At 44.9% G+C, this 16,231-nt stretch overlaps 1 protein-coding gene across 2 annotated transcripts in view; it reads right to left on the bottom strand.

The window, feature by feature from the left end:
- Window positions 1-16,231, bottom strand: part of LOC131755871 (proton-coupled amino acid transporter 2-like) — a 97,324-nt gene that overhangs the window by 60,469 nt on the left and 20,624 nt on the right. For both annotated transcript variants that reach the window (XM_067033414.1, XM_067033413.1), the window contains exon 2: window positions 222-353. The gene's annotated coding sequence lies outside the window, so the exon portion shown is untranslated. The remainder of the gene's footprint in view (window positions 1-221; window positions 354-16,231) is intronic.

Raw genomic sequence — 16,231 nt, 5'->3', positions numbered from 1 at the left:
TGGCCATGTTGGACAAGAATCTAGGTCTCCTGAGTTATCCAGTCCACCTCTTTCCATGGTTTCCTGGCATCTCTTCTCTGTGTGGAAGACTTAATTCTCAATCATGTCTTTGCTACTCCCCTCTGACGAGGGGAAGCCAGCCCCACCCTGCCTATCATCCTTCTGGCTCTGAGGCCTGAACTCACTCACCAGCAGTTGGGGAAGTTGAGGGTGATGCTTACCTGGGTGGTGGCCCCAAACTTGAGGTAGCCCGAGGCCCGGAACCTCATGTACAGGGTGGTGATCCACATCCCTCCATGTAGGATGAGTGGAAACTGGGCATGGTCCCGTATCTTGTTTTCCAAAGGCAAAACCTGCGAATGGAGGGGCCGTAATTACTCAGTGGTCTCCACTTATGTAGAGACCCCATTTACCCACTGTTTATCCTTCTAAATTAATTCATTTCAGCCACCTTGTTTTCATTATCTGTGAGTGGATGTGAACACATACATTTAGTGCTGATTTTTTCCAATAATGTTGCTCATGATGGATTAAAATAGCTCTAGCACTCAAATGTGTCAATTAAGAGCACACCAAAGTAAACAGATTTTTAATATGGTGTTTAATAGGTTGTTTAAATAGGTTGACTTGTTGGCAGGGATTGTCATAGAAGTCTTCACTTCTCCCATTTTATAGATGGATAAAATAAGGCCCACTGAAAGGAGAACAGATGTTCAACATCCCACATCTTTCTGTCAGATAGCTTTCTCTGGCATGTTAGAGGATGAGGGAGTTGGATGGCCATAGATGCTTAGCCCTCTCCTCTGATGTCTTCACTCTACAGATGGGGAGTGTGAGGCTCAGAGAGACTATCAGTGATCATATTAATAAGTTTCCTCATCTAATTCTGATATTGTGAGCAGCTAACATTTCTTAGGTCTGTATGATGGGCCAGGCAATGTGCAAAGTGCTTTAAATGCACTGTTTAATTCTCACCATGATCACACAAAGTAGGGATTATTATCTTTATTTTAAGGATAAAAAAATTGAGGCTCAGGGCCTCTCTTGCTTTAGTTTCTTCTTCCTTAAAATGAGGAAGCTGGACTGAAACAGCATGTCTGAAACTTCAGTCATTTACCATATATGTGTTCTACCTATATTATTTTTCTCATCAAGTCAGTATTTAAAATTTAAATTTTAAAAAGAAGTATTATAGTGCAGTTCTAAGTCACCATGAATAGAACATATTAACACAAATACATAATTAAGAAAGCAAACAAACATTACCCATCTCCCCACTAAGTTCATCACACGCACCACCAGAGACATGGAGACACACTGAAAAACCACTGAATTAAAGGACTTCCAGGTGCAGTCCTATCTCTGACTCTCTATGAACACAGAATCCTGGAGGCTGGTGAGGCCTAACATTCAAGAACAATGCTTTTTAAGAGACATCAGCCATGAAAGGGAACACTACTAAAACTCCACTGTAAACAAGATGTCCTCCAGGTTATTTACAACAAAGGACTCCAGAAGCTTTCAAAGGTTCTTTATTCTTTCTGGGTACAGGGAGATACTTTCCAGCCAGAGAGTGATAAGTGGATGACCTTCTTCTGGGGGTGGTTTCCGTTGCTGCTCAGGTGGGGGGGGGGCGGGGGGGGGGCCGGTCCTCAGGAGACAGAGGCCACCTGAAGAGTTCATACAGCATCCTTTCTTTACCTTGCTTTTGGCTCTTGAGAAGGAGAAACAGTGGCAGCTATTGCAACTAAACCCTTTGGCATTCAACAGGCTTTGGGTCCAGTAGCATTATTGAGGGCTTGGAAACCATAACATGCAGGTATAAAGTGCTTTGGAACGTTGTGTCGGAGGACCAGCAGCATTGGCCTCACCTCGGGGCTTGTTAGGAAAGCAGAATCTCAGGTGCCACCCAGACTGCTGAATCAGCATCTACATTGTACCAAGGCCCCCAGGTGGTTTATGTGCACACTGGAGTTTGCTCGGAGTTGCTGCTGATGCTGCTGGTCTGAAGACCACACTCTGAATAGCAATGCTTCACAGCAGTCACCCCCATACTTGGCTGATCATCAAAATCAGCTGGGGAACTCTAAAACCCCCAGATTCCTGGATTCCAAATTCCAAAGATTCAGATCCAGTACAACTAAAGCAGGGCCTGGGAGTCTGTTATTAGACAAGGTTTCAAGGTGATTCTGAAGCTTAGCCAGGTTTGGGGGAGATAACAGCTTACATTTAGGGAGAACTTACTATGTACCAGGCAGGGGCCTAAGCTCTTTACATGTATTAATCCATTCCATCCTCAAAACAGCCTTAGGAAATAGTTTCTAGAATTAGTCCCATTTTCCAGATGGGAAAACTGAGGTACAGAAAAGTACAGTAATTTGCCAAATTTTGTAGTGGTGGAGCTATCAATAGAATCAGGTAACTTGGCTCTAGAGAAGGGTTTCTTAGTTTCAGCACTATTGTCATCTGGGGCTGTCCTGTGCATCACAGGATGTTTAACTGCATCCCTGGCTTCTATCCACTAGTTGCACCTCCTCCCACTTGTGACAACCAAAAATGAATTCACACATTGCCAGATGTCCCCTGGGGGCAAAATCATTCCTGATTGAGGACCACTGTTCTACAGTTTATACTCCTATTCACTAAACTCACTCTGCTGCCTCTCTAAGAACCCCTGGGTTCTCACCAGTAGTTTTTCACCACAACAGCCTAGCAAGAGAGGAATTATTAGCCCCATTCTAAAAGCATGAGTTATCCAGGGCCGCACAGCTTGCGAGTTGCAAAGCTAGGACTCATATCCATATTTCAAGCCTTTCCAGATATGGTGGATGTCTGGGGTAAGTTTTTGTGCCTCTTGAATGAGCAAAACTGAAGGCTAGGGACGGACTCTGCCCAGTTTTTATTCCTGATTTATTTTTTCTTCTTCAAGGCTTGTCATGGATGTCTATGGGATTATCTGCTCAGAAACCCTCCCCTCATACCTGAAGTGACCTGATCCCTCTTCTGTATTAGTTGTGGTTTCTACCAGCACTTCCCTAACTACAGTTGATTGGTTCAGTGGTAGCACCTGACCCAAGGTGAACCAATAAATCCATTCCTTCCCTGGATTATTGGGACCAGACATTATCAGATTATTTTCCTTCTGGTAAAAAGTAAAACTCAAGAGCTGTGGATAGAGCTCGTTCACATCAAAAGGAAGGAATGAAGCCAATACACAGAGTCAACCTGAGCAGGGGCACTGGAAGCCCTGATATGACCTGACTCCTGGGTGTGTCTGCTCCCACCTCTGACTGCCTCAGGATCCTTCCTGGGGCTTGACTGTTCCATGAACATTCCCAAGATCTTTCTCATACAGTCTCCTTTTGTTCCCCATTTACTTTAGATTGAGTTGAATGAGAGCCCTTATTATAGTTTTTCCCTAAAAACAAAATACCTATTTGTTGTGGGGAGAAGAAACCCTTCTTAATATCAGTAACCTGCTCCTAAAATTTTGACCTGTGCAAGCATGCCTGATAATCAAGTTCCTATTATTTTGAAAGATTATGTCACATGACACATCAACCCAAACACTCAGCCAATTTTTGAAACGTAACTAAAACTCAGTAGAATGTCGCTATGTACGTAATTAACTGATGTTAGGCTATAAATGCTTACAACGTGATACTGAACACAAATTAATGTGCTTGTTACAAAAAGTTGCTTTGTTTACAGTAACATCTTCCACATCCTCTTTGTGGACATTTGTTCTGTGTTCTAAGCTGTCTGTGTGGGATTCTAACATTTGGCTGTGTCTGGGATGTAAGACTGTAAGAAATATCTCAAGATATTTCTCACAGATTGTTTTGTTAAACCTGTTGTATTGGGCTTCCCTGGTGGCGCAGTGGTTGAGAGTCCGCCTGCCAATGCAGGGGACACGGGTTCGTGCCCCGGTCTGGGAAGATCCCACATGCCACGGAGCGGCTGGGCCCGTGAGCCATGGCCGCTGAGCCTGCGCGTCCAGAGCCTGTGCTCTGCAACAGGAGAGGCCACAACAATGAGAGGCCCGCATACCGCAAAAAAAAAAAAAAGCAACCAAAAAACCTGTTGTATTGAGTCTGGGGGACATAAATATAAATGTTTCCTAAATAAATATTGTACAGAAAAATTACAGCGGGAGAGATATATTTATGCTATGAAGTTTGGGCATTAAAAAATAGAGAGGGACTTCTCTGTTGGTGCAGTGGTTAAGAATCTGCCTGCCAATGCAGGCGACATGGGTTTGAGCACTGGTCCGGGAAGATCCCACATGCCACAGAGCAACTAAGCCTGTGTGCCACAACTACTGAGCCCGCGTGCCACAACTACTGAAGCCTACGCATGTAGAGTCTGTGCTCTGCAACAAGAGAATCCACTGCAATGAGAAGCCCGCGCAAAGCAACGAAGAGTAACCCCTGCTCGCTGCAACTAGAGAAAGCCTGAGCGCAGCAACTAAGACCCAACACAGCCAAAAATAAATAAATAGATAGATAGATAAAACTAGTACCTTATCCTTAAAAAAAAGAGAGAAATATTCTATTAGGTGTCGACTTAAAAAATTATTTACAACCTAAAAGTTGAGAGTTATGTTTTACTCGGTGGGAATTTTTTGGACTTCAAGTCCAGGAGGCAGCATCTCAAGTAACCCTGAGAGAACTGCTCTGAGGAGGTTAAAGCGGGGAGCCAGGTTACACAGAAGTTTTTGAAACAAAGGGCAGGTAGTTGGGAACATCAGAAGATTATTAATTAAAGAAGACCAGATATCTCAAGTTAAGGAATTTAACGCCTTTCTATGTATGGGAAGGTGCAAGAGTCCACCTCAGCTATCTGGGGCCAGTATCCTGTATTTTCACATCCTGAGTTTCCTCAGGGATCACCATAGGGAGAGGCCCCAGTTTGATGGCTGCTAGATGTCAGGTATTCTTTCCTTCCTGAGTGCCCTCAGGGCTCACCAGTTCACCATCCAGTGGTGGCTGCATTCACTGATGACTGTGACATCCTTTGTTTACTGATATGGCAGGAAATATTCCATTTCTCAGATCCTCCTCTTGGTCTGGAATTCAACCAATATTTGGGAGACATTTCATGACCAAATTTTGTCCCATGGTGCTGGGAGGCTCATCCCAGATCAGGTGAAAATTCCTGTTGGTATGCTACTCCAGGTGCTAATTTCTGGATTAGGCCCTGTTGGTAATTAAAGATTCTCTGGATCCTCCTGGGCTTGTAGTCCTAAAAATTCCCACTGGATAAAACATAACTCTCAACTTTCAGGTTGTGAATATTTTTTAAAATGAACAGGTGATTGATGGAAACTAAACTTTTGGTGGTGAGAAGTCGAAATATAATGTCCTACACATGAAATCTATATAATGTTATAAATCAATGTTACCTCAATAAACTAAAAAAAATTTAAATCAATAAATTAAAGGAAGAAAATAAATCTACCTCCTCCTTTTTTAAAAAAAATAGGGTTGAATTGAGAAGGGAAAAATAAGGTGGTGATTCTGCTGTGTAGATCAGGGAACAATACCCAGAGGAGGTGGGCATGTAGAATGGGTGTAATTTAGACCAGTGGTCCCCCAAGTTTTTAGGGACTGGTTTCGTGGAAGACAATTTTTCCATGGACCAGGTCGGTGGGGGGGACGGTTTCAGGATGATTCAAGCACATTACATTTAGTGTGCACTTTATTTCTGTTATTATTACATTGTAATATATAACGAAATAATTATACAACTCACCATAATGCAGAACCAGTGGGAGCCCTGAGCTTGTTTTCCTGCAACTAGATGGTTCCATCTGGGGGTGATGGGAGACAGCGACACCCGAAGTGTGTTGCTTATGTGCAGTCTACTCCATGATCTCGTTTTGGTTGCTGTCACTGCAGAAAGCTCTGCTTCACAAAGACAGGATGTTGGAAATGGAAGCAGGCTTTTCAGTGCTTTTGTGGCAATCTCAGAATATTCTGCCTTGACTTTAATCCAGAACGTATGGAGATTTGAAGTTGTCTCAAACATGCTTTCAATGTCACCGTCATTTGCGATCTCAAGCAGTTGATCCACTTCTAGCACGGACAAAGTTGATTCACCTGGCTTACTCACAAATGGGTCGCAGATCCATTCCTTCTCATTTCGGGGGTCTTTTGTGGTTGGGAAGTTATGCTTAAACTCTTCTGAAAGCTGAGATAGGTGATCATGCACCAGCTGGGAGAAAGAAGGCCCTGGCTCAGTCTCTTTCAAAATCTCTGCTAATGTTTGAAACATGTCAAAAATCCCAATGTTCACTTGTCGCCCCTCCTAATTCCAGTTTCGCTTTGAATGCAGCCACTTATCTGCCGACGTCAACACAGTTGTTGTTCTCCCCTGAAGTGACAGATCGTTGAGCAGGTTGAATATGTCACACCAGTAAGGAAGTTTTGTGACCCATTCTGTGTCACTGAAATGTGCTGCCAGTGGTGACTGTTTTTCTAAAAGAAATCTCTGGAGCAGCTCTTGTAACTCAAAAACTCTGGGCAGAGATCTACCTTTAGAAGCCATCTCACTTCTGTGTATAAGAGAAGATGTGTGTGTGTGCTCTGTGTCCATCTCCTCACAGAGCTGCGCGAACAGATGTGCGTTAAGGGCATGTACTTTAATGTGACTGATAATTTTAATTACATCTTGCAAAACACTGTTAAGTTCAGGTGACATTTTTTGGCTAGCCAGCACTTCTCTACGGTTGACACAGTGCATAGACTCACATTCAGAAGCAACCTCTTTGACCCGAGTAGCGAAACCAGAAAGCCATCCAGTCATGGCAGCTGCTGCATCCGTGCATGTACCAACACAAAATGACCAATTCAGTTTTCCTGACATGTAATCATTCAAAGACTCGAATGGTTCTGCAGCTGCGGTGTTGACTGGCAACAAAAGTACACATAACATATCCTCATGAACATCCTCCTGAAAAATATATCACACAAAAACAAGCATTGTTGTCTTGTCAACATCGGTAGACTCGTCAACCTGGATTGCATACCATGGTGACTCATTCATTAATCCTCTCTAACAATTGTGCCTCAGTATCCTCTGCTATTTCATCGCCTAGTTATGGTGCTAGCCGAAAGAGGAACACATGCCATCTTTTGAACCGCAGCCTCTCCTAAAAGTTCACGACAAATGTCCTTAGCAGAAGGCAGGATCAACTCTTCACCAACAGTAAAGGGCTTCTTAGCTTTAGCAATGCAGTTAGCCACTAAGAATGATGCTCTCAGTGCAGACACATCTGATGAAGTGGTGTTCTTCAATAACTACTTCTGTTCTTCGTGTTCACGTGTTTTTCTTTTGAAAAACTCCAAAGGCTTGTCTTTTTTTTTTTTTGTGGTAGGGATCAGGGATCCCCACATATATCTCCTCTTTCCCACCACTGAGCCTTTACTTCTGCTGTCCTTCTCACATGCAGTGTCCTTCCTCCTCCACTCTCTCTCCCCGAATGTCTAAATCAGGCATCCCCTACCCCCGGGCCGTGGACCGGTACCAGTCCGAGGCCTGTTAGGAACCAGGCCACACAGCAGGAGGTGAGTGGCGGGTGAGCAAGCGAAGCTTCTTCTGTGTTTACAGCTGCTCCCCATCGCTGGCATTATCACCTGAGCTCCGCCTCCTGTCAGATCAACGGCAGCATTAGATTCTCATAAGAGCTCGAACCGTACTGTGAACTGCGCACGTGAGGGATCTAGGTTGCGCGCTCCACATGAGAATCTAATGCCTGATGATGTGCAGTGGAGCTGAGGCGGTGATGCTAGCGCTGGGGAGCGGCTGCAAATACAGATTATCATTAGCAGAGAGGTTTGACTGCACAGAGACCATAGTAAATCAACTGCTTGCAGACTCATATCAAAACCCTATTGGTGAGTGGCAAGTGACAATTAAGCTGCATCTGGTGGCAAGTGAGTTGATGTATTTCAGTTGTACAGCTGCATCTGATGGCAGGCTTTAAGTCAGAATCTGACCCTTATTTTAGTGCGGGTGTGGCCTGCCCATTATTTTATTTACCACTTCCATCCATGCCTCTTTCCCACACTGCACACTTGTCTCAGTCACAGTTTTGGTAAGTCCACAAGCTAACCCTAGCCAAAAGGAGTGAAAAACAAATGTCGCTGGGGAGCTTCTTTGAAAAGGGGGAAAGACCCAATGATGAAACAGCAGAAGACTCTAAGACCTCCAACAAAAAGAAAGCTGCATTTAAAAGAAAATACCAAGAGTCCTACTTGAATTACAGGTTCATTGCAACAGGTGATTCACATTCTCCAAGACTGCTTTGTATAATATGTGACAACTGGCTATCCAACGAAGAAAACTTCAAAACAGCTTCACCACATGGATACCAAGCACCCTACATTAAAAGACAAGCCTTTTGGGCTTCCCCGGTGGCGCAGTGGTTGAGAGTCCGCCTGCCGATGCAGGGGACTTGGGTTCGTGCCCCGGTCCGGGAAGATCCAGCAGAGCGGCTGAGCCTATGAGCCATGGCCGCTGAGCCTGCACGTCCGGAGCCTGTGCTCCGCAACGGGAGAGGCCACAACAGTGATAGGCCCGCGTACCAAACAAACAAACAAACAAACAAACAAAAAAAACAACACAGGGACTTCCCTGGTGGTGCAGTGGTTGAGAATCTGCCTGCCAATGCAGGGGACATGTGTTCAGTCCCTGGTCCTAGACAAGTGTGCAGTGTGGGAAAGAGGCATGGACGGAAGTGGTAAATAAAATAATGGGCAGGCCACACCCACACTAAAATAAGGGTCAGATTCTGACTTAAAGCCTGCAATCAGATGCAGCTGTACAACTGAAATACATCAACTCACTTGCCACCAGATGCAGCTTAATTGTCACTTGCCACTCACCGATAGGGTTTTGATATGAGTCTGCAAGCAGTTGATTTACTATGGTCTCTGTGCAGTCAAACCTCTCTGCTAATGATAATCTGTATTTGCAGCCGCTCCCCAGCGCTAGCATCACCGCCTCAGCTCCACTGCACATCATCAGGCATTAGATTCTCATGTGGAGCGCGCAACCTAGATCCCTCACGTGCACAGTTCACAGTACGGTTCGAGCTCTTATGAGAATCTAATGCTGCCGTTGATCTGACAGGAGGCGGAGCTCAGGTGATAATGCCAGCGATGGGGAGCAGCTGTAAACACAGAAGAAGCTTCGCTTGCTCACCCGCCACTCACCTCCTGCTGTGTGGCCTGGTTCCTAACAGGCCTCGGACTGGTACCGGTCCACGGCCCGGGGGGTTGGGGACGCCTGATTTAGACATTCAGAGAGAGAGAGTGGAGGAGGAAGGACACTGCATGTGAGAAGGACAGCAGAAGTAAAGGCTCAGTGGTGGGAAAGAGGAGATATATGTGGGAGCACTAGAGAACTCAGATGTTTTGGAGCATAGGACACATTCAGAAGAGAAGTGGAAAATCAGGCTGGATGGTAGGTGGGGGCCAGGTCGCCCAAAGTCTTTTGAGCCAGATTAGAATATATCCTGTGCAGTAGGGAGACCTTGAAGATTCTCAAGTAGAAAAGGTATGCTTGGGTTTTATCTGTTGCTGCTTTGAGATAAGGACTGAATTGTTTAGGCTTTCAAAAGCAAAGGCTCAATTGTTTAGGCTTTCACTAACTTGGTTGATTGGGAGGGAGCTGCTAGAAGCTCAGGCTGGGATATCTCCTGCCATCTTACATTTCTGCTCCAGGGCTTTGCCCTACCTGTTTACAGTTATCTACCACAAACATGAGGAACACAAAGAAGAATCCCAGCTAGTCCACAAGCAGGAGGAAGAACATGATTGCATGTGGGTGCTGGGAGGAAAAGATTTTTGGTTATAAAAAGAAGAAAGGCAGACAGAATATGAGGCCACCCACTGTGCTGGAGTTATTACCCTCTGCCTCACCTGTCTTGCCTGGGTGCCCTTGCTACCCACAGCCATAGGTAGGAAGCCTTGTGGCAGCCTCAGATCTCCTGCTGCTCAAGAAGAGGCAGGAATGCCCTGGCAGGCTCTTTTTACATGTGTCCAGGTATGTTCCCAGGCAGAACCTCTGTGTCCAGGTAGTTATGGAGCCGAGAGCCTGCCTTGGCCTCCCTATCCCATTATCTGCTGCCCAGTCTCATCTGGTTGGAGAAGGAAGGCTCTGACCCCTGAAAATTCTGACTTGACTTGGACACTGAACACTCTGCTCAGTGTTGGCCATTTCTTCCCACATGGAATGAATGAATCTGTTTCTTTTGGCTAGCCCATCTATGATCCATGCGGCAGCTATAGATATCTTTTAAAAATTATTGATTATGTCATGCCCTTCCTCTGCTTACGACCCTTATAGAGCTTTCCTCTACTCTTGGAATAACATTCTAGCACATGATTGGCTCCAGCCTCCCTTTCCCTTCTTTCCTTCGACATCTCTTCCTCCTCACTCAGCATGCTTCATCAGCTTCTGGAGGACTCTCAGCTCTTCCCATTCCATGGCCTTTTGCTGATACCATTCCCACGCCTCTTCATTTGGTCGGCTCTTGCCCTTCATTATCATTGGCTTAAACTTCACGTCCTCAGACAGGTTTCCCCCATCCCCCTGTAGCTCTTATCCTAATTCATAATTATACATTTACTTATTTTCTTATTTATTTTCTGTCTCTGCCACTAGGTCATGAAACTCCATCAAGGTAGGAATCATACCTGTTTCATTTATCCTTATCTCCCTAACAGCTAACATGGTGCCTGATCTATAGCGAGTACTCAATTGACACTTGTTCAGTAAGTGGATGAATGAATTAATGAGTGAATGAGATGCTGGTTTCTCAGTGAATGGACTGATCTTCTAGGAAGTACACACAGGATCCGTCTGACTTTGAGTTGCTGCATGCTGTTCAGGGTCATGAGCCATCTTATACTGCCCTTGGGCCTCCTTAGCCTGGCCCCTCTGCCTTTCGTGCTTACCTGCAACTTCTAGCTTCTTAGTCCTGGCTGCTGAAGCCAGTGGAGCTGAAGGGCCTCCATCGCCCACATCCTACACTTTGGTCCTATCCTGCCTTGGCCCTTGGCTCTGTGTAGGCTGGTCCACAATTAACAGAGTCAGTAAGGGTGACTTTCGTGCTTACCTGCAACTTCTAGCTTCTTAGTCCTGGCTGCTGAAGCCAGTGGAGCTGAAGGGCCTCCATCGCCCACATCCTACACTTTGGTCCTATCCTGCCTTGGCCCTTGGCTCTGTGTAGGCTGGTCCACAATTAACAGAGTCAGTAAGGGTGAGTAAAGATGTCTGCAGAGTACCTCAGATCACATGGCTGATTCAAGACCTGACCTCAGGTGTCCTGGCTCCACAACAGTGATTTTCCTATTACACCCTGCTGCTTCCCAGACACCACACAAATTGCTGGTCTTTGTGCTAGCAATGAAGATTATCATACACGCTACCCCTTACTACAACAGTTTTCACCAGGACTGCAGGGGTTCATACTCCCAAGGGCACAGCAGAATTTCAAGGAAATTAGAAGTAATGTGACTTCTTTTCCCATTTAGTTAAAAAATACAGTGGTGATGAATGCTTATTATACAACGGTCAAATGGTACAGAAGTATATACGTAAAAAAGGAACATCCGTGTTCATACCCATCTCCCCACTTCCTCCCAGTCTAATTCTCCTTCCCACTTCTTTCCTCAAGAGTAACTACTTTTAATAGTGTAGTGTGATTAAGTCCGGGCCTTTTTAATATATTTATAAAGATTATGTATAAATAATTTATATACATATATATTAAATAGGTTATTTAAAAAAATCCTGTAGAGTTTTAAAAACATATTCAATATTATTTTTTAAATTGTGTGTGTTGGGACTTCCCTGGTCATCCAGTGGTTAAAAGTTCACCTTCCAATGCAGGGGAAGTGGGTTCGATCCCTGATCAGGGAACTAAGATCCCACATACTATGGGGAAATTAAGCCCTCGTGCTCTGGAGCCCATGCACCACAACTAGAGAGAGGCCTGCACGCCACAACGAAGAGCCCTCTTGCCGCAAGTAAGACCCGATGCAGCCAAATAAATAAATAAATATTTTTAAAATAAATAAATTAAATAAAACTGTGTGTGTTCAAAGTGAAAAAAGGACACTACTTTTGTGATGGAAAAACTCTTGGCTGATGGAGCACAATCAAGAGGCCTTGTTCTGGTATGTGTATAAAGAGATAGCAGGAGAACCGGAAGAACCTGGGGGTAGAACTAAAGCAAAGGAAGTCTTCTTTGTGAGATGGCTCGGAGGCTCTCACCAGCAGCAAAAGTGGCGGGCACAGTTCATTAGGACACCCTCGTGGTGCAAGGCCACAGCCTATCGCCTACGGTCTGACAGGACCGAGCTGGAGATGGGGATGTGAGCAGAAGGAAGGGAGCTGAGTAGGTATGTTAGGATGAAAAACATAGGACAAAAATGGATGTGTGAAGACAATGAGAAGACAAGCCATTGACTAAGAGAAAATACTTGCAAAAGCATATCTGAAAAAGGACTGTTTTCTCTCTTAAAACTCAACAATAAGAAAATGAACAACCCGATTAAAAAATGGGTAAAAGACCTAGAACAGACCTCTCATCAAAAGAAGTGTATAGAAAGCAAAAAAAGCATATGAAAAGATGCTTCACTTTATGTCATCAAGGAAATGCAAGTTACAACAACATGGAGATATCACTACACACCTATTAGAATGGCCAAAATCCTCAACACTGACAACATAAAATGCTGGTCAGGCTGTGGAGTGACGGAAACACTCACACTGCTGGTGGGAATGCACAATGGTATGAAACAGCCACTTCGGAAAACAGTTTGGTGGTTTCTCACAATACTAAACGGATTCTTACCATATGATTCAGCAATTGCATTCCTTGGTATTTTCTCAAATGAGCTGAAAACTTTTGGCAACACAAAGACCTTACACGAATGTTTATAGCAGGTTTATTTATAATTGCCCAAACTTAGAAGCAACTACAACGTCCTTCAGTAGGTAGACAGACAAACTGTGGTATATTCAGACAGTGCAATATTATTCAGAAGTAAAAAAAAAAAAATCAGCTATCAAGCCATAAAAAGACATGGAAGGCTTCCCTGGTGGTGCACTGGTTAAGAATCTGCCTGCCAATGCAGAGGACACGGGTTCGAGCCCTGGCCCGGGAAGATCCCACGTGCCGTGGAGCAACTAAGCCCATGAGCCACAACTACTGAGCCTGCGCTCTAGAGCCCGCAAGCCACAACTGCTGAGCCCACGTGCCACAACTACTGAAGCCCGTGTGCCTAGAACCTGTACTCTGCCACAAGAGAAGCCACCACAACAAAGAGTAGCCCCCGCTCGCCACAACTAGAGAAAGCTCACGTGCAGCAACAAAGACCCAATGCAGCCAAAAATAAATAAATAAAAAAGAAACAAAGTCTATTGAAAAAAACCCCAAACCTCCAAATATTTAAGACATATAGACAGGGGTACTAAGAACTCTAGTTTGATATTAATGATGTAAGTATATGACTAGTCTCACATGGACAGACAACACCATACTACAGAGAGTAGGCTGGAGCAGTAAGCAGCCAAAAGGAAAAGAGAAACAGGATAAAGAAAGGGCACCAAGCCCTCCTATCATGGGCTCCATCAACACACGAGAGACTAGTAGTATACTAGCTGGCTATATATATTTGTGCTCCTGATACCTGCAAATAAAAAGATGCTAACCCTTTTTTTTTTTAAAAAAAAAGAGAGAATTTGTAACTGCCCTTCTCCCCCATCCAGTGGGGCTTGTGAGGCACAGGAGCTCCCTGTGCTGGGAGCTCAGTGACCAGTTTTCACCCTGGCATTGCCTCTAGTTTGCTGTGCAACCTGGGACAAGTCCCTTCCCCTCTCTAGGTCCACTTTCTCTTTGTGTAAAGTGGGCTTGCAATTCTCAAGGGTCTCTTATTTCTTAAGGTTTTATGCATTATTTCCTGGCAGCAGAACTTTTTGAACATTTCCTAAGATAAGGGTAATTAATTAGAGTAACCATTTGCTAAGTATTATTGTCTCATTTAATCTAGAGAACAACTCTCTACTATTAGCCCTATTTTACAGATGGGGCAACTGAGGCTTAGGGAAATTGACCAATGCCACAATGCTGATTAGTGGTGGCATCAGGGAACTTGACCAGTGCCACAGAGCTGATCAGTGGTGGCATCAGGATTCGAAGAAGGTAGACTCCTCTGCCTTCCCTCTCCACCACTCTGCAGGAAGAGCCTCTAGGTTCTGTGGCTTGGGAAAGGAGAACAGAGAATATAAAATAAAAGCACTTTATGTTAGACAGGAAATGGGTCTGACCTTGGACACTCTCCCAGTTACCTCTAACATTACAGAGAACAATGGCAGAGCCCCGAGGGTACAGCAAACTTCAGAAGATGGAGGGTGTGGAGGTTTCAACATCACTGGTGAGGGAAAGGCAGAGGACAGACTCTAGGGGCTGATCTCTGGAGAAAAGAATGCATTTAGGGGAAGATAATATGGACTTCTAAATCAAGGGAAAAATGAAAGGGTTATCACTCCACTAGACTGTTCAGAAAATTTACAACTTTTCTTCTTTTTGTGAATCACAAATTTCTTTTTCCATGAGATAAAGAATTGATCCTCTGGGCTTCCCTGGTGGCGCAGTGGTTGAGAATCCGCCTGCGGATGCAGGGGACACGGGTTCATACCCCGATCCGGGAAGATCCCACTTGCTGCGGAGCGGCTGGGCCCGTGAGCCATGGCCGTTGAACCTGCGCTCCGCAAAGGGAGAGGCCACGACAGTGAGAGGCCCTCATACCACCAAAAAAAAAAAAAAAGAATTGATCCTCTCAGAGAAAAAGCAAACATTAATCATTAAACTGCCTACAATTTCATGACGTTTATGAAACTCCTAAGAAGACCCATGGCCTAGGGAGACTAGTAAGATGAGAGTAATCGTTAACCAATAATTATGTTAAAAGTAATAGTGGGGCTTCCCTGGTGGCGCAGTGGTTGAGAGTCCGCCTGACGATGCAGGGGACACGGGTTCGTGCCCCGGTCCAGGAGGATCCCACGTGCCGCGGAGCCTGCGCGTCTGGAGCCTATGCTCCGCACGCAACAGGAGAGGCCACAACAGTGAGAGGCCTGCGTACCGCAAAAAAAAATAAAAATTAAAAAAAAAAATAGTGGAAACCAACCATTTAAGTGTCAAGTACTCTAACATTTACAAAATAACTTCGCATACATTATTTAATCTTTCCAATAAGTAGGCTGTCAATCCCCACCCCCCACCCCCCTTTTTTTTTTTTTGGCCACGGCTGCACAATGGCATGCAGGATCTCAGTTCCTCGACTGATAGGGATAGAGTAGGATAGTACTCTATCTTACTCTATCCACCACAGGTAGTTGTAGAAGTCCCAGTAGGGGATTACAGATAGAGAGGGAAACCTAGGGAACTTTGGGAGACCACTGTAAGTTAATGATTGCTCAATAAAGCTATGGGGAACGTCGTGGAACGAAGCAGGCTTGCTTAACTATAAAGCCATAAATAAAAGCATGAGATATGCACCAGGTTAAGTGAAAGAAAAAAATGAGGCCTGCATTCTGCTGGTGGAGTTCAGCAAGACAGGGATCCTTAGGACCAAGGACAGGAATTTAAGGGAAAAGTGACATTCCAAAGTAGGAGACCCTCATTATACAGAAACCTGAGATGATTCAACATATTTTAGTATACGTTACCACCCTACTGCTGATTTGAGTAAGGGCTATGACAGTGCTGGTGTGACCTCATAGGGTCAAACACTCTCCTGCCTGATACAAAGGAGGAGCCAGTGATGTAAGCCTGATGTCTACTCAAAGAATGAGGAAGGGGGTCTTTTCCCCCTCCCCCACTTTCCTTTGACTATAAAAATGTAGCCTGCTTAATCCTTGGGGCAGAGCCCCCTCACCTGCCCACTTGTATCCCTCACAAGCATCCTATATTAATAAATCTACTTCTTGCCTATCACTTTGCCTCTCGCTGAATTCCTTCTGCGCTGAGACACAAAGAACCCGAGCCTTAGTTAAGTCCAGACACAGGTGAGTGACTCTAATTAAAAGACTGTGGGTTTAAGTCCCAATCTGGGTTTAGGTTGGGTTTGAGTCCCAGCACGTGGGTTCAAGTCCCAATCAGCGGTGCACAGTTTCATGACCAGGGATCAAACCCATGCTCCCTGCAGTGGAAGCG

Source organism: Kogia breviceps, chromosome 4, assembly GCF_026419965.1.
Source record: "Kogia breviceps isolate mKogBre1 chromosome 4, mKogBre1 haplotype 1, whole genome shotgun sequence".
NCBI classification, from domain to species: Eukaryota; Metazoa; Chordata; class Mammalia; order Artiodactyla; family Physeteridae; genus Kogia; species Kogia breviceps.
Note: the sequence above shows the minus strand (reverse complement) of the source record. Positions and strands in the feature narration are given on the sequence as shown.